Below are 25,466 nucleotides of genomic sequence, written 5' to 3'. Positions count from 1 at the left end.
TCTGAAACTCCAGGCAAGCCAATTCCCATCGGTTTTCAAAATTCATATGCCATTGTCCCTGTGTCAGCCTAGAGGCAGGTACCCACAGGTGGTACTTGTGCTATCATCAAGTGATAAATTGAAGATTCGTGTACAGGGTTGCAACAATTCCAGATAAAAGCATCTGTGCAAAGAGCCACGCCACTGGGCTATGCATGTGCGTGCGCAGATATACACAAAGGGACATCTGTTCAGAGATCCTGCAAATGCAAAATATTTGCCTCATATCCCCTTTTCTCTTCAGATAAACATACATGTACGTTAAGGAATCCTTCCAATCAAGCAGATCAACCACAACTTTATTGTATTTACTGCAAAACAGTATCTGTCTCATCTGTGTATGCTGACTCTATGCTACTTTCTTTTAACAGGAGTGGGTGAATTAACATGAGCTAATGTTATTTTCAGTAATGTGGACAGCAATAAGTAATGCTAAAATACCTGCACATTGACCTATACTATCTCTGCTAAATGATTTTCACTAACACAGCACACTGATATCAAACTCCATGATAGTTTTTGCAATGTGATGCTCTTTACACAGCCCCTGAAATAAACTGACTTAAGTAGCTAAATCCAAGATTAGCGTTAAGGATTTGTCTTTCAGGTTTGATAGAAGCTCAGACATAGAATTTGGACATCTGAAATATTATTTTTTTTTTGAAGGGTATCATGGTCATTCCCAGTCATAGTCTCCCATTATCAGATATTTCTAGCAAACACTCTATTCGTTTCTTCTCAAAACATCACACTTGTCAAGTTTGTCCAGAATAAAACTTTAAAGTACATGGCATACTATCTGGGAGGTAATAGACTTGTACTTCTGCTCTCTTTTTTTTCTTTTCTTTTCCTTTTTTCCTTTGATCTTTTTGTTAGCATTATTACTGCTTCGTGGCTTTTTCATGATCAAGATTAGCATCAGTTTTATACCTACTGCAATACTGCTTGGAGAACACTGTTCTGCAAAGAAGATCATCAGTTACTCATCTCTAACGTCTGAATCTACAGATATAATTTGATATGGGCCATAGAACACACAACACAACAAAAAACTTTTTCCAGGATGCAGATAAAAAACCCTACACAAGAAATAATGAGACTTCAGGTATGAGACCTAAAACTTTGAAGATTTGTATGGTATTATATAGCTTTCCTTGTTTTTGTTTGTTTGTTTGTTTTTGTTGTTTTGGTTTTTTTTTTCTGTTTGTTTGTTTGTTTTGGGGTGGTGGTGGTGGTTGTTTTGTTGTTGTTTTTCTTTTTTTTTTTTACTGATATACAATTTAATGTTTTTCTGTACCAATATTAAAAATGCTTGAGGGCTGGAAAAAAGTAAAGCTAGTACATGGCAGATTATCCCCTTGCAATCTTCAATCTGGCCTGGAAATTTCAGAGGAAATTAGATTTATATAATTAAGGCCATGACTTCCAAGACATTAGCAGTGTCAGAATGGATACAGGAAGACATGAAAGGAAATGTTGAAGAAAAAACATCTGAGAAAGGTTATTTGGCTCTGGCCCAATAACCTAAAAGAAGACTTGAACTTAACTGAATTGTGAGAGAAATAAACAGCTTTTTTTCAGGAGTATAGGACAATTTCTGAGGAGAAATTACTCTTTCAGTTGGCCAATACCAGTTATGTGCCCTGTTGCAAAATGCAAAAATGGTTTTCACATTTTAGATGTGAGAAAAAGCAGCACTGTGTGCAAAGATTGTGACCAGACTTTTAAATTCCTTTAAAGACAACATCTCCAGCAATAGCCTTACACCAGAGAAACAATTCTGATTTTTACGAGTAAGTGCATTCACACACACAAATGCACGCACAATTCTCATCTGAAAAGAACAGTAGCAGACAGATTGTTCAAGACCTGAATAAAATCCATCTAGAGCTATTTGTTACAAGAATAAGTTGCTCATGAATTGCCTGAAAGTAGGAAGAGGAGCATCCACTTGTTATTATTAGGAGAAATACTGTTTTGAAGAAAAACTGAAGGCTACCCGAACATCCTGGACAGAACAAACACCTCACGAGGTCATGGGGCATCCCAAGCTAGGGGAATGGCCCATGCAGGGCAAGGCCACTTCTCAAGGGGACCTCAAGATGCTGAAGGCCTGGGCTGACAGCATCTTCATAAGGTTCAACATGAAAACGTCCTGTATCTGGCACAGAAAAAAAAAAAAAAAAAAAAAAAAAAAAAACAAACACATGCACTAGCACAGGTAACAGGGAGATGGTTCAAAAGCAACTTTACAGAAAACTGCCTTGGGTCCATGGGAAACAAGAAGCAGGGAGCCCCTGAGGCAAAAGAGGTCAAGTGCATACTGGGCTGTATAAGCAAGGTGTACACCAGTGAGATTATTCCTCTCTATTCCAAGACCACATCTGGAGTAATGTCACCCCACTACACACACCAGTTTTGGACTCCCCTGTACAAGACAGACACTGACTCACTGACTCATTCTCCTTGAATGCAGCCTCTAAGATGGCATGCAGCCTCTAAGATGGCAAGGGGGAAAAGTCAGAAAAACAGAAACTCTGAAGAGTTCTAAGGAAAAACCTTTTAATCATGAGTGTGATAAAATATAAGAAGACATTGTCCAGAGAATTTGTAGAACCTGCATCCTGGGAGATATGCAAGATCTGGCCAGACGAGTTCCTGAACAGACTAATCTTATTTCACCTTCTCTGAACAAGTTTATTTTCTACAGAAGTTTTAAAATGTACTTGGAGGATTTCTCTCTTTACTCTCAGTTGTGATACTATAGTCCTCATTGTCCCCTTTTCAGTTTTCGTAATGGCCAAATCCTTTCTAGGCATACAGAGTGTCTTGCATTATTATTTTGCCTAAAGACAAGACTTAAAACACAAAATCTTCTCCAGTCTTTCAAAGATAAAATGTAATAGAATTCAATCGTGATTTATATTTATGTCATTTTAAAAAAGATATGCACTGTGTACTGTTGTTAATTAGTTTGAATTAAATAGTATGCATAATCCGACTAAGAGTCTAGAGGACACAGCATTAAAGAATAGTACTTTCATGCTTTGTTGATAGCTACCAAAACCATTAATAAAAAAATCTTTATTTTCTAAACACAAGTGAAAGGGCACAGTGAGATTTATACACTGAAAATATAGCATAAATCACTGTCACAGTTTATCTTTCTGAAAATAATGCTAGAATATAGCCTATGATGAGACTGAATACATCTGAGAGATTTATATCTAATGATCTGCTTTAATCTATACAGAATCAAAAGACACTGTGCTCCTAATAAAAGGAGACCAGCCTTATCTAAAAGAATGAGTGGTAAGCATGATAATAGGTCTAGGCAGCAACCAAACTGCATTAAACCTACAAATAATAAAATTTCAGGAAATAGGTATCATAGATCATTATGAAGAATGGACTGCCTCTGTGATACTGTTGCAAGGATTTTAATGATTTTTCTCTGAGTGCATTTTAAACATATAGTTTATTTGGTATCTGCAGTTTCTCTGGAAGTTATTTAAAGCATCATCAGAAATACTGCTAATTGGTTGGCATTACTTCAAAAATATAAATAAAAGCTATAGACAGCTCACACTGAAGATGAGTGATCATGTCATTAAATGCTCCTTATCCCAATGAGTTTTGTATTTTTCTCTATTCTCTTTTTGCTGCAACATTATATAAATGGCATTTACTAGGTCTACCATAAAGTACAAAATCTTCTGTAAAAAGAAATATGTGCTAAGCTATATTTTTAAAATGCCATCTCTATACTGTTCGTTACTTAATAAAGTGATTTATTATTTATAGTAATATAAGTTCCCAAAGGTATTCTAGTTTAAAAAACAAACAAACAAACAAACAGAGATATTGAAGTTTACCTTTCTTTGTTGATTTTAAAGATACATTAATGGGTTTTATGGATATTGTTTAATTCTCCATTCAGGATAGTAAGAAAAATTCCCAAAATCAGCTCCTATAGCAAACAATTCTGATTATTAACCTACTTCTAAAAGTTTCGTTGATCAGTTCATTGAATCCACCAGTGGAAGGTTAATCCTCTGTGGGCTTGCAGTGGGAAACACTCATGCATCCCTAACCGTTCAGAGTAGAATCAGTTGTACGTACAAAACAAAGCTTGCCATGTCGCTTTCTGCTGTCTGAGATCACAGGAACGACTTAGGTAATAAATGAAGTCAAAACTGAAACTTTCCTGTGTAAGTCTAGAATCTAAATCCCATTTTTCAAAAATAAACTTGGCTCTACATACCTTTTTTATACTGGTTTTACTGTTTTGAATAGGCATAAAGATAAATCTTACATAATAATTCTAGATGCACTGGTACAGACAAATTGTATGTTACCAATAAGCAGGGAAAAAGCAACTGTGATCACAAAACTTCTTTTCTGTATCTATGTAAAAATATAACATAAGTCAACAGTACAGCATTACTGCACTACCTCTGAAAGATAAGTTCTAATTACTTCAACTTCTGCATGTGGACGAGGCCTACACAGTGATGGGTTTACATACAGAATCACAGAAGCACCTAGGTTGGAAGAGACCTCCAAGATCACCAAGTCCAACCTCTGACCTAACACTATCAAGTCCTACACTAAACTATATCACTAAGCGATAAATCTAAATGTCTTTTGAAGACCTCCAGGGATGGTGACTCCACCACTTCCCCGGGCAGCCCATTCCAATGCCTAACAACCCTCTCAGTAAAGAAGTTCTTCCTAACATCCAACCTAAACCTCCCCTGCCGCAACTTTTGACCATTCCCCCTCGTCCTGTCACCAGGCTCGTGGGAGAATAGACCAACCCCCACCTTGCTACAGCCTCCTTTGAGGCACCCGTAGAGTACGATACGGTCGCCCCTGAGCCTCCTCTTCTCCAGGCTGAAAAATCCCAGCTCCTTCAGCCGCTCCTCGTAAGACTTCTTCTCCAGACCCCTCACCAGCTTCGTCGCCCTTCTCTTGACTCGCTCGAGCATCTTCATGTCCTTCTTGTAGCGAGGGGCCCAAAACTGAACACAGTACTCAAGGTGCAGCCTCACCAGAGCCAAGTACAGGGGGACAATCACTTCCCTAGACCTGCTGGCCACACTGCTTCTTATGCAAGCCAGGATGCTGTTGGCCTTCTTGGCCACCTGAGCACACTGCTGGCTCATATTCAGCCGACTACCAACCAATACTCCCAGGTCCTTCTCCACCAGGCAACTTTCCAACCACTCATCTCCCAGCCTGTAGCTCTGCTTGGGGTTGTTGTACCCCAGGTGCAGGACCCGGCACTTGGCCTTGTTGAACTTCATACAGTTGGCCTCAGCCCATTGGTCCGGCCTATCCAGATCTTCCTGCAGAGCCTTCCTACCCTCGAGCAGATCAACACACGCACCCAACTTGGTGTTGTCTGCAAGCTTACTGAGGGTAAGCACTCGATCCCCTCATCCAGATGATTGATAAAGATACTAAAGAGGACTGGCCCCAGTACTGATCCCTGGGGAACACCACTAGTAACCGGCCTCCAACTGGATTTGACTCCATTCACCACGACTCTTTGGGCCCGGCTATCCAGCCAGTTTTTAACCCAACAAAGCATACGCCAGTCCAAGCCAAAAGTAGTCAGTTTCTTGAGGAGAACGCTGTGGGAAACAGTGTCAAAAGCCTTGCTGAAGTCAAGGTAGACCACATCCACAGCCTTTCCCTCATTCACCAAGCGCATCACTTTGTCATAGAAGGAGATCAGGTTTGTCAAGCAGGACCTGCCTTTCATAAACCCATGCTGACTTGGTCTGATCACCTGGTTGCCCTATAAGTGGCACGTGATGACACTCAAGAGAATCTGCTCCATGAGTTTCCCTGGTACTGAGGTCGAACTGACAGGCCTTTAGTTCCCCAGGTCTATCCTCCGGCCCTTCTTGTAGATGGGCGTCACGTTTGCTAGCTGCCAGTCGACTGGGACCTCCCCCAATAGCCTGGACTGCCGATATATGATGGAAAGTGGTTTGGCCAGCTCCTTCACCAGTTCTCTCGGTACCCTCCGGTGGATCCCATCCGGCCCCATCGACTTGCGTATATCCAAGTGCTGTAGCAGGTTGCCAACCATTTCCTCCTGGGTTGTGAGTGTCACATCCTGCTCCCCATCCCCTTCCATCAGCTCAGGGTGCTGGGTATCCAGAGAGCAACTGTTTTTGCCGCTAAAGACTGAGGCAAAGAAGGCATTAAGCTCCTCAGCCTGTTCCTCATCTCTCATCACTAAGTTCCTCACCACCACCACCATCCAGTAAAGGATGGAGATTCTCCTTAGTCCTCCTTTTCGTGTTAATGTATTTAGAAAAAAAATATTTTGTTGTCTTTAACGGCAGTAGCCACACTGAGCTCTAGATGAGCTTTAGACTTTCTAATTATGTCCCTACACATCCTTGCAACATCCTTATAATGCTTCTGAGTGGTCTGCCCTCTTTTCCAAAGATCATAAACACTTTTTTTTTTTTTTTCATAAGCTCTAGCGACAACTCTCTGTTCAGCCAAGTCGGTCTTCTTCCGCACCGGCTCATCTTTGGGCACATGGGGACAGACCTCTCCTGAGCCATTAAGATTTCTTTCTTGAAGAGTGCCCAGCCTTCCTGGACTTTTCTGCCCTTCAGAACCACCTCCCAGGGGACTCTGCCAACCAGTGTCCTGAACAGCTCAAAGTCAGCCCTACGGAAGTCCAAGACTGCGGGTTTACAGGTCCCCCTTGTGACTTCACCAAGAATAGAGAACTCTACCATTTTGTGGTCACTCTGGCCAAGACAGCTCCCGACCACCACATCTCCCACCAGTCCTTCTCTGTTTGTAAATGGAAAGTCCAGTGGAGCACCTCCCCTGGTAGGCTCACTAACCAGCTGCATCAGGAAGCTATCTTCCACGCTCTCCAGAAACCTCCTAGACTGCTTCCTCTGAGCCGTACTGCATGTCCAGGGTATGTCTGGGAAGATGAAGCCCTCCACGAGGACAAGAGCCAACGATTTCACAATTTTTGCCAACTGCCTGTAGAATTCCTCATCCATCTCCTCATCCAGGTTTGGCAGTCTGTAACAGACCCCCACCAGGATGCCTGCCTTGTTGGCCTTCCCACCAATCCTAACCCATAGGGACTCAACCTTATCATTCCCAGTCTCAGCCTCAAGTTCCACAACATCAAAACACTCTCTAATATAGAGAGCCACACCACCACTCCTTCTGCGCTGCCTGTCCCTTCTGAAGAGCCTATAGCCAGACATTGAAGCACTCCAGTCATGGGAGTGGTCCCACCACATTTCAGCGATGGCAACCAAGTCATAGCCTGTCTGCTGCACGATGGCTTCCTGCTCCTCCTGTTTGATGCCCATGCTGTGTGCATTAACGCAGATGCACTTCAGCTGGGCCACTGCCTGCTCCCCTGCCCCTAACATTGTTCTCCCTGGCACACCTCTAATAAGCCTTATTCCCTCCCTATCCCTGTCCCCTTCCTACCTAGTTTAAAGCCCTCTCAATGAGCCCTGCCAGCTCCTGTGCTAGTGTCTGTTTTCCCCTTCGAGACAGGTGGGACCCATATGCAGTTAGTGGGCTGGGTGCTGAGTAAAGTGCCCCATGGTCAAAAAACAAATAAATACATTTCTGTGTTGGCACAAGCCTCTGAGCCAGGTGTTTATCAGGTGGGCTTTCTGAGTCCTCTCTGTACCCCTCCCTGCCACTGTAGGGATGGAGGAAAGAATGACCTGTACTCCCGCTCTATGTACTAATTGTCCCAGTTCCCTAAAGTCTCATTTAATAGCCTTCAGACTTCTCTCTTCAGTATCATCTCTGCCAGCCTGGACTATCAAAAGAGGATAACAGTCAAAAGGGCGAACCAGGTTAGGAAGCTTTCTGGCAACATTCCTGACCCTGGCCCCAGGGAGGCAGCAGACTTCCCTACCGGTAGGGTCAGGCTGACAAATAGGACCCTCTGTTCCCCTGAGAAGGGAGTTGCCTACAACAATTACTCTTCTATCTTTCTTAGTGGCGACAGTCTTGATGTGTGGAGTTGACTTCCTTGCCCTAGGCATCCTCCTGGGTAGACCTACCACCTCATCCTCACCCACCGGTCTCTCAAGCTCCAGGGTCTCAAACCTGTTGTGTAAGGGCACCTGGGGAGGCAGGGCTGGTAGGGAGGGGGGTTGCCTGTGATGTTGAGCAGGGACCTGTTTCCATTCCTCCCTCTGCCCGACAGGGCAAGGGGTCCACCATTGTTTGGGGTGACTCACCCCGATGCCTTTCCTTCAAGCCTTGCAGGGAGTTGCCCCACAGGTCTATCTCCTGCTCACACTCCCTGGTGGCCCTCAACCTCTCCACCTCCTCCTTTAGCTCTGCCACCAGGCAGACCAGGTCATCCACCTGCTCACACCTCACACACACGGTGTCTCTGCCGCCCTCAGAGGGCAGCAACAGGCTCAAGCACTCCCTGCATCCAGAGACCTGAACTGCTGCATTTTTGAGCAGGCACTCAGTCTGGGTGGCCACAGACTGTCTAAAAAGAGCTCACACATTGTTATAGTTGCTATTAAAAATGTTATTGTAAATAGACTAGACATTAGGCACCAGATTTAATATCCATCTGTATTCTCAGATGCTATGTAAGATAAATGCTGATCAGTAAAAACTGTTTAAAAAATGTTAATAGTGACCACCATATTTTCTTCTTTCTGTATCTGAAGTAACTGAATGGAGAGTGTCAGAACAGTTCTGCTCTGAAAAATGATTCCATGGAACATCTATTTTACTCAAATAATCCTACAAAGAAAGGCATAGAGAGCTGGGGCTGTTCAGCCTACAGAAAAGAAGGCTCCGGGGTGACCTCACTGCAACCTTTCAGTACTTGAAGGGGACTTATAAACAACACGGCGAGCAACTCTTTGCTCATTTAGATATTGACAGGATGAGGGGGAATGGTTTTAAACTAAAAGAGGGGAGATTTAGATTAGAGGTTAGGAGGAAATTCTTCACTCAGAGGGTGGTGAGGCACTGGAACAGGTTGCCCAGAGAGGTTGTGGATGTCTGGAGGTGTTCAAGACCAGGTTAGATGAGGCCTTGAGCAACCTGATCTAGTGGGTGACATCCCTGTGTATGGCAGGGGGGTTGGAACTAGATGATCTTTGAGGTCCCTTACAACCCAAGCCATTCTATGATGAGCAACTTCAACCATCAACCTGACCTACCAAGTCCCATTACTAAACGGTGTCACTTACTGCCATGTCCACACATCTCTTAGAATCATAGAAACATAGAAACACAAGATTGGAAAGGACCTATAAGATCATTTAGTCCAACCATCCTACTATTACCAATACTACCCATTAAGCTACTAAATCACGTCGTAGCACCTTGTCCAGGTACTTCTTGAACACTGTGAGGGACAGTGACTCCACCATCTCCCTGGACAGGCCGTTCCAGCGCCTGACTACTCTTTGAGAGAAAAAGTTTTTCCTGATATCTAATATAAATCTTCCCAGGTGCAACTTGTGGCCATTCCCTCAAGTCCTATCATTAGTTATCTGAGGAGGGCCAACCCACTCCTCACCACAAGCTCCCTTCAGGAAGTTGTAGAGTCGTTGTACAGTGCAATGAGGTCTCCCCTGAGGCTTCTCTTCTCCAGACTAAACAACCCCAGTTCCCCCAGCCGCCCCTCATTTAAGACTTGTGTTCCAGGCCCCTCACCATTTTTTTTGCCCTTCTCTGGACACGCTCCAGGACCTCAATATCCTTCTTGTAGTGAGGTGAACACAGTAGTCAAGGTGTGGCCTCACCAAAGGTGAGTACAGGGGGATGATGACCTCCTTGCTCCTGCTGGCTACACTATTTCTAATACAGGCCAGGATGCCGTTGGCCTTCTTGGCTCCCTGGGCACACTGCTGGTTCATGTTCAGGTGAGCATTGATCCACACTCCCAGGTCCCTTTCCTCTTCACAGTCTTCTAGTCACTCTGCCCCAAGCCTATAGCATTGCATGGGGTTATTGCGGCCAAAGTGCAGGACGTGGTACTTGGCCTTGTTAAACATCATCCTGTTTGCCTCAGCCCAGCAGTCCAGTCTATCTCAAGGTCCACCCTACCCTCAGGCAGATCGACAGTACCTCACAACTTGCTGTTGTCTGCAAACTTACTCAGGGTACACTTCATCTCCTCATCTAGGTCATCAATAAAGGTATTAACAAGATAGGCCCCAGTACTGACCCCTGGGGGACACCACTTGTAACAAGTCGCCATCTGGATTTAACTCCATTAACCACAACCCACTGGGCATGGCCCTCAAGACAGTTCTTTACACAGAGAAGAGTATACCTGTCCAGGCAATGGGCAGCCAGTTTCCCTGGGAGGATACTGTGGGAGATGTGTCAAAAGCCTTGCTGAAGTCTAAGTAGACTACATCAACAGCCCTTCCCTCATCTACCAGTCTACTCACACGATAATAGAAGGAGATGAGGATCGACAAGCATGACCTGCCTTTTGTGAACCCGTGCTGCTGGGCCTGATCCCCTGGATGCCATGCAAGTACCATGTGATCTCACTCAAGATGATTCGCTCCATAACTTTGCCTGGAACCGAGGTCAGGCTGACAGTTCCTCAGGTCCTCCTTATTGCCCTTCTTGTAGATGGGAGTCACATCAGCAAGCCTCCAGTCCTCTGGGACCTCTCCAGATAACCAGGAATGCCAATAGATGGTGGAAAGCAACTTGGCAATTACTTTCACCAGCTCCCTCAGCACCCTAGGGTGGAGCTTGTCTGGCCCCATGGACTTGTGACATTCCAGATGGAGGAGCAGGTTTCTGTCTCTTCCTGGATCACAGGGAGTGATTCTCTATCTGAATCACAGGGGACGTCCAGGTCAGGGTGTAAAGTACCCTGAGGATAACTGATCTGACTATTAAAGACAGATGTAAAGGTGTTGAGAACCTCAGCCTTATCTTTATCATTATCCTCAGTGATCACATTCCCTGCGGCATGAAGTAAAGGTTCTGCTCTTGCTGTTAATATATTTGTAAAAGTATTTCTTGATCTCTTTTATTGCAGTGGCCAATCTGAGTTCAAGCTGGGCTTTTGCCTTCCTCTCTGCATATCTTAGAAACTTCCTTGTAGTTGCCCCAAGTAGCCTGTCCATTCTTCCAGTGGACGTAGACTCTTTTTCTCCTGGAGTCTCAATAAAAGTTCCTGGTTCATCCATACCAGTCTTCTTCCCCTCCGGCTCGCATTACAGGACTCAGGAACAGCCTGCTCTTGTGCCTTTAAGATTTGCTTCTTGAGGAGTGTCCAGGCTTCCTGGACCCCTTTGCCCTTCAGGAGTGACTCCCAAGGGTCTCCTGCAACAATAGGTCAAAGTCTGCCCTCCATAAGTTCAAGACAACAGTTTTGCTAGTTGCCCTTCTGACATCACCAAGGATAGAAAACTCTACATTTCATGGTCACTCTGCCCAAGGCAGTCCCCAACTTTCACATCTCCCATCAGTCCTCTGTTAGTGAAGAGCAGGTCTAGTGGGGCACCTCCCCTGGTAGGCTCTTGAATCAGCTGTGTCAGGAAGCTATCTTCCCCACACTCTAGAAACCTCCTGGACTGGTTCCTCTGTGCACTATTATACTTCCAGCATATATCAAGGAAGCTGAAGTCTCCCATGAGAATGAGTGCTGGTGATCATGTAACTTTTGCAAGCTTCTCATAGGATGCCTCATCCATTTCTTTGTCCTGATTAGGCTTTCTATGACAGACCCCCACCAAGATGTCACCCCTACAGGCCTTCTCCCTGATCCTTATCCATAGACACTCAAGTTCATCATTTATCTTAAATAACACCAGGGATGAGGACTCAACCACTTCCCTGGGCAGCATGTTCCAATGACTAAGTGCCCTATCTGTGAAGAAAAAAAATACTTATCTAAAGGTTCTTTCAAGATTCTATAAACCACACATTCTATAGGTAAAAGAAATTACTTCAGTCTGTGTCTCAGAATACGTTCTCCCAAGTTTTTGACTATCACAAAAATACCAATGCCCTTCACCATCACAAGGTACGTTAGACAGTCTAACACAGAATATGGATTTTCTGTATTTCAAAGTGACGCGTAATTGCTGATTTAAAAATAAATAATAAAAATGCCTATTGTCAGCATATAAATTCAGTACATTAGACAAAAGATTTACTATTTCTAATTTGCATTAAGAATGAAATTCTGTTTGGGGACAAAATTGAGTTTTTGGTACCTGTTTGAAGTACCTTTATTGTTTTTCTTTTTCTTTTCTTTTTCTATTTTTTTATTTTTGGTGTGAATTAGTACTTTGTTCATTTTTTAAAAGGGTATTAGATTTGTTGTTGTTGTTGTTTTAAGAACTATTTTGTATTCCTTTGTTTCTGAGTGATATGGTTGAGAAAAATTCCAACTGCTGAAGAGCAATTTATCTCATTGTGCAGTCATAGTGGTTTGTTTAAAGAGTTTCAAGGGCCCTCACACAGAAGAACATGAGTTTTATGCTTTTACAGTTGTGTCAGGATGTCATGCATAGGCACGCTCTAGAAACCTTCAGGAAGACAAATGGGCAGAGCAGGTTGTCTGTGACAGTCCTTGTTACAAAAACAGAAACAGGAGGCAGATCCAGAAAGAAATACTGCCGTAAGATATAAAGAAGGGTCTTGTGTCAATGATAAAGATGACGGGATGTAGGAGCAATGCATCCTGTACCCTTTTAAACTCAAGTTCTATGACTTTGGGGAGACTATAACAGATTTCGGAGAAATAGGTGCCAGCTTTGAGCCCTCAGATGGCTGTTACTACTAAGCCTTTATGCCAGGCCTGTTCCTCTTCCTCGCAACTAGTCACGCTCGTTTTTCCCGTGATACTGTAAGCATCAGATCTCTTCGGATGCAGAAGAAACACTGTCTCTCCATCCCCTGAGCAACGACTGAAGCAGGTGCAGCAGCCTTCCCCCAGCAGCCCCGCTTGAGGGCAATCTCGCAGCTGTGGCCCACTCAGGCTCGCAGCAGGACACCAAAACTGTGCCAGGCCAGAGCAGGCGGCAGCAGCACGCTTGCCCCAGGCAGAAGCCGCAAGGCGGGCTCTGGTCACCCCAGCAGCCCGGCTGGCCCCAGCGGCTGAGCACTGCGCCCTTCAGGCTGGGACTGGCTCCCCAGTTTTCATCAAAAATCCAAAACACAGCAGTGTGTGAGCCTCTATGAAGAAAATTAACTCTGTCCCAACCAAAACCATAACAAACTGTACAAAGAGAACATTTTAATTTAGGCAGAGTTAGTAAGATCAAAGCTGTTAAGGGCTAGTCTCAGAAGATCCAATAACGACATTCACATAGACTACATATGCCCTGGCTAACTTTGTATAAGCCAAATGAGAAAAACACCTTTCAACATCAGAGCTTTGACTGAATCAGGATACCATTTTCATCTTAAGAAGAAATCTTCATCAAATGGGTATAAAGTACCTCTCTGGCAAAAGGCCTATGACTGAAAGACAACCCTTCAGTTTTGGATAATTATGAAAGCTTTGTAACATGTTTGAGAGAGATACCTGAATCTAAATATTCTCAGTTTCTGAACTGTAAAATGTGAGATCAACCATATCGAGCTTTAGCATAAACTGTTTGCTGTGGAGAAAGCAAATATTCTCAGACAAAAACACCAGTTAGGATTTGTTACATCCTGTCTACAAAACTGAAAGTTGTAGATGTTATCAGATTCACCGAGTGCAGAGCAAAGCTCAGTCCAAGAGCAAAAACTGTAATCTTTGGAATGCACAGATCATGATTTGGATTACACAGATAATTTGTTCTCTATTCTTAGTTACATTATCTAATTTTGAAAAAGAAGTGAGTTCTATTAATAAGTTTCTTACTGTTGCAGCTAGGGACTGCTCTGAACTTTGAACCTTTAAAATCTGGACAGAAAGCTTATATAAAATGTCAGAGACGCACACACTCGACCATTAGTGAGGAAACCTAAGAATGATGATTAAAATGACAGTTATTTCAGTGCCAACCACTTCATCTGAAATATCCGCTTAACAGTTTCATCCATTATGCACAGACTAATCTGCAGTCCCGGAACGGCCCTCACCTCTGAAACTTCATTTAACTAGCAGAACAGAGAAGAAAATAGGAACCTTCTTCTGTCTATGTTAAATGAGACAAGTCAATCTGCAAGATTCTACACACTGGAACTACGAAGACATATCTTCATGCCAAGCAGGACTATAAAATAGTATTTCCAGAAACTTAAAATACAGTGTGGGAGTGGAAACAGGAATTCTACTTGCAGCTGACAGTAGAGACGTCTGTTTGCAGCTGCAAACTACTTCATGGACACCTTAAGCAAAGCAGCCTTTCCTTTCTGGCTCAGCAAGAAATACTAATAGTTCTGTGGCAAGACATATGAAATAGGAGTTATAAGTAGGATATAAAGATGAAATTCAAGTTCCCATAGTTATTATGGTCAAAGAATGCCCCAGCTAGTCTCTCCGCAAATGAGAAAACTGACTGATTTGGAACATTGGATCAACATGTGACTTAACGATTGCCTGAACTTTCAGGCAGCCTAACTGTAAAGAACTGGCTTATTGCAGGAGCTCTCTGGGTGGGAATTTTGGACAGTTTGAGAACATCTGATAGATGGCTGATGTGGTTGCTGAGCTGCTCTCCATCATATTTGGAAAATCATGGCTGTCAGGTGAAGTCCCCAGTGACTGAAAAAAAAGGGAAACTTTACTCCCATTTTTACAAAAGGGAGAAAGGAAGACCCAGAGGACTACAGGCTGGTGAGCCTCACCTCTGTGACTGGGAACATCATAGAGCAGATCCTTCCGGAAGACATGTTAAGGCACATACGAGATAAAGAGGTGATCCGAGACAACCAGCATGGCTTCACCAAAGGCAGATCTTGCCTAACCAATCTGGTGGCCTTCTATAATGGACTGACGGCATTGGTGGACAAAGGAAGGGCAATGGATGTCATCTACTTGGACTTAAGCAAAGCCTTTGATATGGCCCCTCACCACATTCCTCTCTCTAAGTTGGAGAGGTATGGATTTGAAGGATGGACTGTTAGATGGATAAAGAATTGGTTGGCTAGTTGCAGCCAAAGGGTTGTGGTCAACGGTTTTATGCTGGGTGGAGGCTGGTCACAAGTAGTGTCCCTCAGGGATTGTTCTTGGGACCAGTTCTCTTCAGTATCATTATCAGAGACACAGAATCAAGTACACCTTCAGCAAGTTTGCAGATGACACTAAGCTGAGCAGTGCAGCTGATACAGGGATCAGCTGATGAGGGAAGGGATGCCATCCAGAGGGACCTGGACAGGCTGGATAAGTGGGCCCATGAGAATCTGCTGAGGTTCAACAAGGCCAAGTGCAAGGTGCTGCACTTGGGCTGGGGTAATCCCAGGTATTTATATAGACCGGGCGAAGAAGAACTTGAGAGCAGCCTTGCAGAGAAGGACTTGGGGGTCCTGATGGACAAGAAGCTCACCTGAACCGGCAGTGTGCGCTTGCAGCCCAGAATGCCAACTATGTCCTGGGCTGCATTAAAAAAGGGGTGGCCAGCAGGTAGAGGGAGGTGATTTTCCCCCTTTACTCTGCTCTTGGGAGACCCCACCTGGAATACTGTGCAGGCCTAGGGCCCCCAGCACAAGACAGATGTGGAGCTCTTGGAATGGGTCCAAGGAGGGCCACTAAGATGATCAGAGGGCTGGAGCACCTCTCCTACGAAGAAAGGTTTAGGGAACTGGGCTTGTTTAGCTTGGAGAAGAGAAGGATTCAAGGAGATCTCATTGCAGCCTTCCAGTACTTGAAGGGAGCATATAAACAGGAGGGGGAACACCTGTTTACATGTGTTCATAGTGATAGGACAAGGGGGAATGGTGTAAACCATTTTAACCATTTTAAACATAAAACAAGGGAGATTTAGGTTAGATATTAGGAGGAAGTTTTTCACTCGGAAGGTGGGGAGGCACTGGAACAGGTTGCCCAGAGAGGTTGTGGATATCCCATCCCTGGAGGCATTCGAGGCCAGGATGGATGTAGCTCTGGGCAGCCTGGCTCTAGTGGTTGGCAACCCTGCCCAGAGCAGGGGGGTTGAAACTAGATGATCTTTAAGTTCCTTTACAACTCAGGCCATTCTATGATTTTCCCAGACAACTCATGCTAGACCACCTGATAAGCACTATTTGTATATTTCAATGTATTGATTCAGAGCCTGGTTGGAGAAACTGGGCATCCCAGAGATTTCTTAATGCAATTAGCGCTGTAGAATTGACTGATTCTGTATATTCCCTGTACAGGGAAAAGATACTTCCATAGTTATCATAACAGAAAGTGTCAAGAACATTGGAGAGTCATCTGGACATACTTAAGACAGTTAAGAAATGTTTTGAACCTAATTTATGACAGCAAGTAACAGTCAATCATGCCTGTGCTAGAGTAGTCATAAAAAGCCACTGGTCAGATGGAAATAAAGATTCAGTAGAAGGGCAATATGGAATATCTCAGTACAGCTGAAGACTGTTGCAAGGACCTTTGCCGTCATCTTGGCAGAAGCAAGCATCCTAGTCAACGTACTCAATTCGCAAATTGAGCATTACCCTATATACAGACCCCCACGAAAGTGATTTAACATTTTGGTCTTTGCAACAGTCTCAATGGTGTATTGGTCAAAGGACTTCAATTTCCACTTGATCAACAGCTTAAAAAATGACAGTTGCAGATGAGACCTAGATTTGATTTATGTGCTGTAATTTCAAGATTCACAAAAGCAATTCTCAAATGGCCTGAATTTGGTAAACCCAATAATTCACAAGGCCGCCATTTATTTAGGTAACTCACTCTTGATAGTAAAACTTTCCAGGAAGAAAAAAATGTTGGTCTTCCTTTATTTATTTTAACCTGTGCTGCAGATGGTCTTCTGCAAAGAGAAGGTGGACAACCTGGAAAAAGATGACTATTTGTATTGACATTTCTTTTCCTACTCTACCTAAACCTATTCATGTGTTATTTAAAAGGCACTGAACATTTACACAGTTTAGTATATTAAAAGCATATTTAAATATTTGTGTATCTTTAATTAAAAGCAGAGCAGAATGATTAATAGTTTTCATTAAGAGCTGGTCTAGTGCCACTCCTCTAAATACAACTCCCAGAGCTACATTCTCAAAGTCTGGTGCTGACAAAAAGTAAATTCTGGTTCACTCATTTGGAATATGACCAGGAGAGCACATGGGAAGAATACAGGGAAAAGTAACAGCTTAAGGTGAAAAGAAGAATGTCCATTTTGAAATTCTCATGTGCAGATCTAGGCAGATCTATTTTTCTATTCAGAACAATTGCTTTAGGGATGCTGTCTATTCTTTAGAAAGTCTACCAAACAGTTAAAAGAAATAAATAAACCAACTGGAACAAAAATAAGCATGTTAACTTTACAACTTGTATTTCTGGTGGCAGAATCAACAATTACATCACATTCTAATTTGCCAGGGTTAACTTCTGATTCTATTCTTTTGCTGTTTTAGTTTTATGTTGTGAGTTACTTGTCTCTTCAGAATCTGTTCCTTTTTCTGCTGATTAGGGATTTTTCATACTCCATTTCTTAAGCTTTATTATAGCAGAAATATTCTTACAATCAACTACACAGCATAAACTCAAACTTTCATCCTTTAAACACCAGGAACTGGCTTATCTTCCTCGGGATCCTGCTGCTTTATAATTTCTGACCGCTATTTTAGGTTCAAATTCCCAACCTAAACTTGCAATTTAGAAAGAACTTGAGGTTTTAATTATGCTTCTACTGCTTCCCTCCCAAAATTACACCATGCCATTTCAAAATTGATCTTCAATATTACTCCTTACATAATCCCATCCTCTTGTTCCTCCCTCTTTTTGTACAATTCTACCTCAGAAGAGGCCAACAAAAAAGGGGAAATTGATGCTACAATTGATCCATGTTACCCTACCACACTTGCCTGTAAGAAACAATCTGAATGCAGTCATAGAGGTGTTTGGGAGTCACACTGGATCCATTCATCAAGATCACAGAAATTTACATTCAGAAAAAATGTGAACATGACGTGTCTTTGCACAGGAAAATTTCAAATTCAAAAAGAAAATAATAGTGAATTTGCAAGACATAGCAATTTTGAGGTGTTGTATTATGTCTTGTAACTTTAGTCTACACATGCACACAAACCTATTCAAAAATAATACCTGCATTTCAAGACTCTATTCCAATGTATCTTGTTGTTGCAAAGGGCACAAGAAACAGGGCAATGAACAGGCATGGGAAAAGAGCAGAAGAAATACGTCAGTCTAGAAACTTCATCTTGCCTCTGAACACCTTCAATGATTTTTATTTATTCTAGCTCTTTCTTATTATGAAGTGGCGAAAAAAGAAGTTAAGGATTGATTTGCACTGATAACCCAGTGGGAAGTTCCATGAAGACAATGTTTTAAATAAGCAAACAAAATTGTACTGATGAAGGCCACAAAGCCCTGTGATACAATGCAAGATAGCACTACCACAGTATCTTCTATCCTATTAGAGATCTTTACCCTATAAGGTGCTGAAAGACTCAATTTACACTGCACTGAGAGAAAGCCATGCAATTGAAGCCATAACCTAACAAAAATGAATCCTTAAACCTTAAGTTAATTAGTAAAAGGTTCTTCATCATTAATTTTTCTCCTTTAGTATTTCAAATATCCCTTTTGTAAAAGTTTGCATTTCCTCATATTTTCTCTTTCCTGCAATTACATACTGTATCCAGGCAATTTTATAACAGTGTTTTGTATTATCTTGGTATCCTATGCACTGTGAATTTTACCCTAAATACTGATAGAACAGTTAACAGAAACAAAAATTGGATGGTCTATTTAACTGGAAAATAAGATTCTGCAAGCAAAAACAGTAACAAAGAAAAACAGTTAATCTGTCTGGGGATCATCAGGCAGCTGAGTCCTGCTTTCCCAAACATCTGCCTCCCCATCAGCTCTTTGAATAGACCTACTTCAGAATACACATGCAGAAAAAAAGGAAATTGATGCTGCAATTAATTCCTCTTGGTCAGGAGACAACATTACTATGTCACATTTACCTGTGAGGAAAGTATCTAGTTCTATGATTGTTAAGAAACACTTAGAAAATTCAAACAAGCTAGGGGTTTTACATAAGACATTGGGTGGGGTTGTTTTGGTTTTCTTTTGTTGTTATTTTTTAAACTTAAAAAAAAAAAAAAAAAAAAAAAACATGGAAATGGAAAATTTACAAAAGCTTACAAAAAACACAAGCAAAGAAAAAGTCTTGACACCCTTTATGGATTTACAGAAGATTATAAAGCAACTCAAGATTTATGAAGAATCATTTCCTATTGTCAAAGTTTCCCCAATATACTAGGGATAGAATTAGCAGGGGCATATGAAGTTATGCTGTTTTACTCCATGCAGCGGTACTTCAGGTGATTTGAAAGTGTTCAACACCATGTTAGCATAAGACTTAGTACTTCCCTAAGTGGGTTTGATCCCTGACATTTCTGAAAGGAACATCTGAGGCCATTTACAAGGGACATAAGTTCTAGCTGCATTACACATACTGAATGATCAGTCATAGAAAACTGGGCAAGATCAGTTCCCCTCAAAGACAAGTGAACTTTGAATGGCAAGAGTTAATTGCAGAGAAATTATATGTTAAGACTTGGCAGAGCGAAGAGGTTGTATTAAATAAAGAGTTCAGATATAGCATTTAGCAGCAAAACAAAAACACAAAATAGGTCTAAGGTGCATCTAAGGTAGCTTATTTTTCATGCTCTATGTGAAGTATACATTAATGATGAAAAATAAGCAATCAATAATATAAAAATTATAATATAACAATGACATATATTGAACATACTAAATTCTTCCTAGAAGCTTAACAATTAAATAAGCAAAGAAAAATTCCAGATTTTGAGAGTATTAAGCTTTGGGCTGAGACAACGTCTGGAAAATTTAATTCCAAAGACTACTTTACATAAAGTATCAAATATTTGGAGAAAAAAAAAATCCTTTTTTTTTTTTTTTTTTTTTTTTTTTTACCTTCTCTATAACTTTTACTCTCAACAAAAGCTCTAACATTTCTTCCACTCTGAGGCCAATGGCTTAAATGTTTCATTTTAGATATATCTATAGCGTGCCAATAAAATCTTTATATAGCACCTTCAAACGCTGAGTATATACTGCTCATTTTTACTGAAGAATTTTAGAAATAGTTTTACTGAGTTTTAGAAATTTTAGTTTTATTTTTTGTATCCTTCCACTGGTAAAGCCAGCAATGATACAATTAGATCAACCATATTGGATATAGAGGAGAGGAAAATTTTTAACTCACCTTTTGTAAGTTCCAGAGATTCCCTGAGGTAAGTTTTGTGCTATAACAATGTTATAATTTCAAAGTAAAATGTGATACTATTTATTGGGGCAAGAGCAAGCTTTGTGCTCTCATCTGGGAAGCTAAAGAATTTTTTGTTTCTGGCCCTGATATGCAAGATTCCACATCTGTCGTAATAAACCATTAACACACAAGCCTAGATGAACTACTTACAGATAATTCAGCCATCCCTGAATAACTTATTTTCATTCTTCAACGTCCGTGGATTTGCTGAAATCTAGAATAGCTATTTTCTTCTTTAAATGCAAAACAGCAGCCTAAACAAATTAATTTGTTTGAATGGAGAGGAGGAGAAGGGATTAGAGCAGAAACCATGACAACCAGCTTTCTTGGGTCTAGCTGAAGCTTCTGTGGAAAAAAACAAGCTCATACAATTCCCACTACTTTACCAGTTAGCTTTCTTGTATATCAACTAAATTTTTTTTTGGAAGAATCCATGAGAGAAGATCAAAATCAGACTAAGTAACCAAGTACCGCCAACTTCTCCACTTCTGTTATTATATAGTTACAGGATGTTACAGAACAATGGTAACTCATTTTCAGCGTACTTCACCGTGCATGGTGCAGACACAGATTAGAGGATGACATAATGGTCAAAGCACTGCCCTTTCACCCTTGGGATTTTGTCCAGTCTACAGTGCTATCAGATAATGGGTTTGGCAATCTCCACTAGTCTCATTTGGACACTAATCCCCATTACAGAATCTCTGTAATTCATCATATAATTTAATACACCTGGCAACCTTACCACCAGTTCATTCTTTTTGTTACGTAATAGCCCAAAGTGAAGTCCGTGTGGTTAATGCTCTGACAACTGGCTATTATCTCCAATAACAGCTGATTTTGAGAGGATTACTGCAGTCATAAACCATTTTGTAAAAACTGGCAACTGGGAAACCAGCGTAACAAAATAAGGTGATATTTAGAAGTTTTATCACTGATTTTCTACCAATCTGTAATGGTGTTTCTAGCATCCAAAAATGCTGGAGAGGAAACTTGAGATTAAAGCTACAGGTCATGAGCCAAGAATCTGAGGCCTAAATAAGCTTATAGCCAGAAAAGTTTGACTATTTTGAGGTTACAGCTGCCTTTTTTTTTTTTCTCCTGTCAAATAAACAGTATATTTCTTCTTTACTTTGTCTCGATTACTAGGTTATTTCTTCTTTTTATCAGCATTCTTCCCTTTTCAGTTAGAAATATTTCAGCAATGTTATTAGTCCAGTTTTAGATCCACAGCTTTGTTTACGCTTGAAGAAGTGAACTCGTTGCTTTCAGGAGCAATTGCTGGAGATATAAGTGAGCCTTCAGCCAAGACAAAGGGGAGCAGTAGTCAATGTATGGAATTTTAAAAAAAGCAACTTACAAACTGTAGATGGATTAGGAAGGAGAAGAGCAGGTGAGACTCCAGTATAACTACAGTGGCATTCACATATGAGAGGACATGATAGTATTGAGGTACTCATTGCCTAACAAATCAATATGCATAATTACAACTGGAAATAAGAACCTGTTCTGTTCTGTAACATTTGTAAAAAAGTTTTAAAATCTCACCAGCTAAAATATAACAGAATGCAGTGGTTGTCCACTAAATTCTACTATCAAAGACAATGATTTGGAAGACAAACTGCAAAAGGGTAATTGGAAAGAACATCAGATGCAAGATCTTTCTGTGCTCTCTGACATGGCCACCCACCTGCACTGGTACAGTACCATTATATAGCATAGGATAGCAGCATTAGTCGGATACCATAATACCATATTTTTAATTAACAAAAATGTTTTACTTGCCTTTTTTCTTTACATGAATTTTATTCTATGACAAAGATTAGCCACCATAGCCACTCCTGCTCTGACCAAGAGGCATTACTAAGAATGTCCTATTGAACATAGTGTGATCTGTTTTGTGGAAGCTTTCTAGAATTGTGTTGAAGTGAGCTTCTGTATTTAATGATTCATAATATGTCTATTTGTCTTCTTTCTGGCAGATTTAACTTGAACAAAAGCTCTCCTTCACAAGTAGATGCAAACCACTTCCTGCACTTCGAACCAAACATTTTAGGTATAAGTTAGTTTGCTGCTGAGGTAAACTTTCCAAGCCTATATTCATTTCTGTACAATTGTATTTTATATGAGTTTTTATACTAACTTCAGTGGCAAAAGGCTCATATTCTAGCAATCCAACCAGCAAAAGGAAGACTTTTATAATTTCATAGTGAAGCCTACTCACTGAATAGGCTTGAACATTACAAGCATAATAGAATAAAACTGAAGGTTTTATTTACAGGAACAACAACAACAACGTTTGCCCATGGAATTCTAGGACTACCTTCCTAGTTCACTGAAATTAAGTATCAACCAAAGCAGAAGTTGCAAATGCAGATACTGCTGTGATAGAACAGTGGACTCACTGGCAGACTCTTGAAGGAGTGTGCTTATTGTTGGTCTTCCTATGAGTGGTTTCTCAGAAACTTCTGCATCAAGAAGCACTCTCATTTAAGAAAATCTTTCTGAAATTCCTGAGTTGGTGCATGGAAAAATAAACGAGACTTTACATAAAAACTGTCTGCCATTTAGTTCTTCAAACACTATATATATACACCATGAATTGTTTGAACCAGTGTTACAGCAAAGACAGTAAATAGACATGATCCTTTATCTTGACATTTCAGTCAACTGAAGGCAATTGCTGCTCAGACTGCCACAGTACTTTAGTCAGTACAAAAATTACTGAACAGCCTGTAAGTTTATCTTTGATTATAAATTAAGTTTAGCTCTACTTTATCATTTTCGCAGCCCTACAGCATCCATGTGTTCTTGCAGTTAAGTAAAGTTAAACTAAATATTTAATACACTGTTCTAATTAGCTACAAAATATTACCTGATTTAAGTCTGTAAATGAATGTGAAAAGACTCTGGAGGCCTAATGTTAACCTTCATCCATTCCAGTTATTTGAGAGAAATTACAGGCTCTAATTAGACTCTTCAAATTGCAAAGAAATAGAATTTTCATAACCAGCTTATTAAAAAACGAAGGCCCCCCTTGGGACAGGGCAAATTGCTTCTACCCTGATCCGCTTATCCTTGTACAACGCCATACAGAAGACTCGTGTTGTCTGACTTACACAGCTCATATTTCTCCCAAATTAATGAGCACTCAAATTATTCCAGCTGCACCCTTGGCAGAGGGAAAAATTGAAAATCCATGGCTGCCAAGTGACGTGTATAAACCAGCTGCTAAATAAAATGTGCTTAAGGGGACACAGCTGTTGAGGTGCCTATTTACATTAAAATAAGTCCATGGATACAGAACAAATGCCTGAAGACAGCAAACAGTTTATAACACTGTTTAACCCTTTCATTAGACCAGGTCACAAAAATTTGCAGCATCTTTTATAGGCTGGATGCAAAAGCATGGCATCCATCTTATCATTTATTACTCCTTTTTTGCCTAATCTTTAAAAGTTTCTGATTTTGCAGAACAGGTAAATTCAGAGGAATCACATGAAATGTTATAGTTCACGCATCAGAAAGGGCAGCTGATTTGTCAGAATGACTCTACATGGGAAAATACAGAAAATATAACTCCATTCCTTGCTCTCCAAACATGTGTGCAGTGATGATAAGCATTATCTTCCAGACAGCAGAACTTCTGAAAGTGACACTTTGCTGAAGTTTCATGGAGAAACTTGTAGGATCAGACCAAAAGGAGACTTTTACATGCCTTAATCTACAAAGGCTGCCAAACTCATTTCCACATGAAAACAAAGATACTAGGTATTATCCTTAAAGCGTTAAATAGTATAGGACCTCTGTTCCTTTAGAGTTAACTGCCTCCCAAAAATATTCATGATGCTAGGTTTCACAGACCACATTTTTTAAAATGTTTTATAAAACATGACTGTAATCCAGCTTACTTGAAAATTACTGTGTCAGTTGCAGAGCCGTTGGAATAATAGGGGGTCAATAAAACATTTCTCTTTCCTACTCAAGAACACTTAGCCAACAGACACCTCAAATCTAACACTAAAATCCAGTTTCAAATTCTCATACTTGAAAATGTTTACTTACCTCAGTAAGTACATGAGATCCAAGCCATAAAAATGTGTATACAAGCTAACTCACAAGTGTACAATAACCAGCAAATAACATAGAGAATGTTCAAGTACTCAGTGGTTGATTTATTTTAACCTTGACCAGAAAGCTTAACTGTGTGCAGTTGCTTGATACAAGTACTTTTAACAAAGGAATTAGGAGCTGAGGTCATATTTGGAAAAGAATGACAGATTCAGTGATTATTTGGCTGACTAAAGAGGACACCTAAAAATTTGTCAGATGATATGAAACTGGAAGGTCTTCTAAGCACTTTGGAGTACAGAATTAGAATTCAAAATATTATATCTAAACAAGATGGTCTGAAATTAAATCCAGCTCAAATAAGAACACAAGCAGAGGGAAAGTTCTTATGTATTGACAAAAGTTGAGGAAAGTGCTAGCAGAGCACCAGCAGATTTTAAGAACACCAGGTGAGGTGTTTGATAATAACTATTTTGATTTGATAACTATTTTAAAGCTGGTAATAGAAAGAATGAAGAATGAGGAGCAGAATGAGAAGACACTAAATGGAAACAGCTTAGGAAGGTTCATATCCTTTCATTTGAGTTCATAACTACAGTGAGCCTTTTTAGAAAAAAAAGAAAAAAAGAAAAAAAAAAAACCATGACTCAAAAGCTACACTCTAAGTTCTGTAATTAATTATAAAAACATGCTTGCCTGCTCTCTCCACTTTCAGTGTTAGTTTTGCATTGTCCAAATCATATAAAAGTATGCAGTGATGTCAGCATATGTATCATGGACAAGAAAAACTCTATAAACACTCTTCGCTCCTAGAACATGTAGCCTAAACAAAGGGCTTCCTCTTCTTTTTAGAAGAGCATGGGAAGATTGAGAACTGGGAAACAAAATGAAGACATT

General features: G+C 40.9%; 1 protein-coding gene across 1 annotated transcript in view; it reads right to left on the bottom strand.

Annotated features, from left to right (window-relative positions):
- Positions 1-25,466, bottom strand: part of CACNA2D3 (calcium voltage-gated channel auxiliary subunit alpha2delta 3) — a 463,161-nt gene that overhangs the window by 178,668 nt on the left and 259,027 nt on the right. The gene's annotated exons all lie outside the window — the stretch shown is intronic.

This window comes from Aythya marila (genome assembly GCF_965140915.1).
Source record: "Aythya marila genome assembly, chromosome: 10".
NCBI classification, from domain to species: domain Eukaryota; kingdom Metazoa; phylum Chordata; class Aves; order Anseriformes; family Anatidae; genus Aythya; species Aythya marila.
Note: the sequence above shows the minus strand (reverse complement) of the source record. Positions and strands in the feature narration are given on the sequence as shown.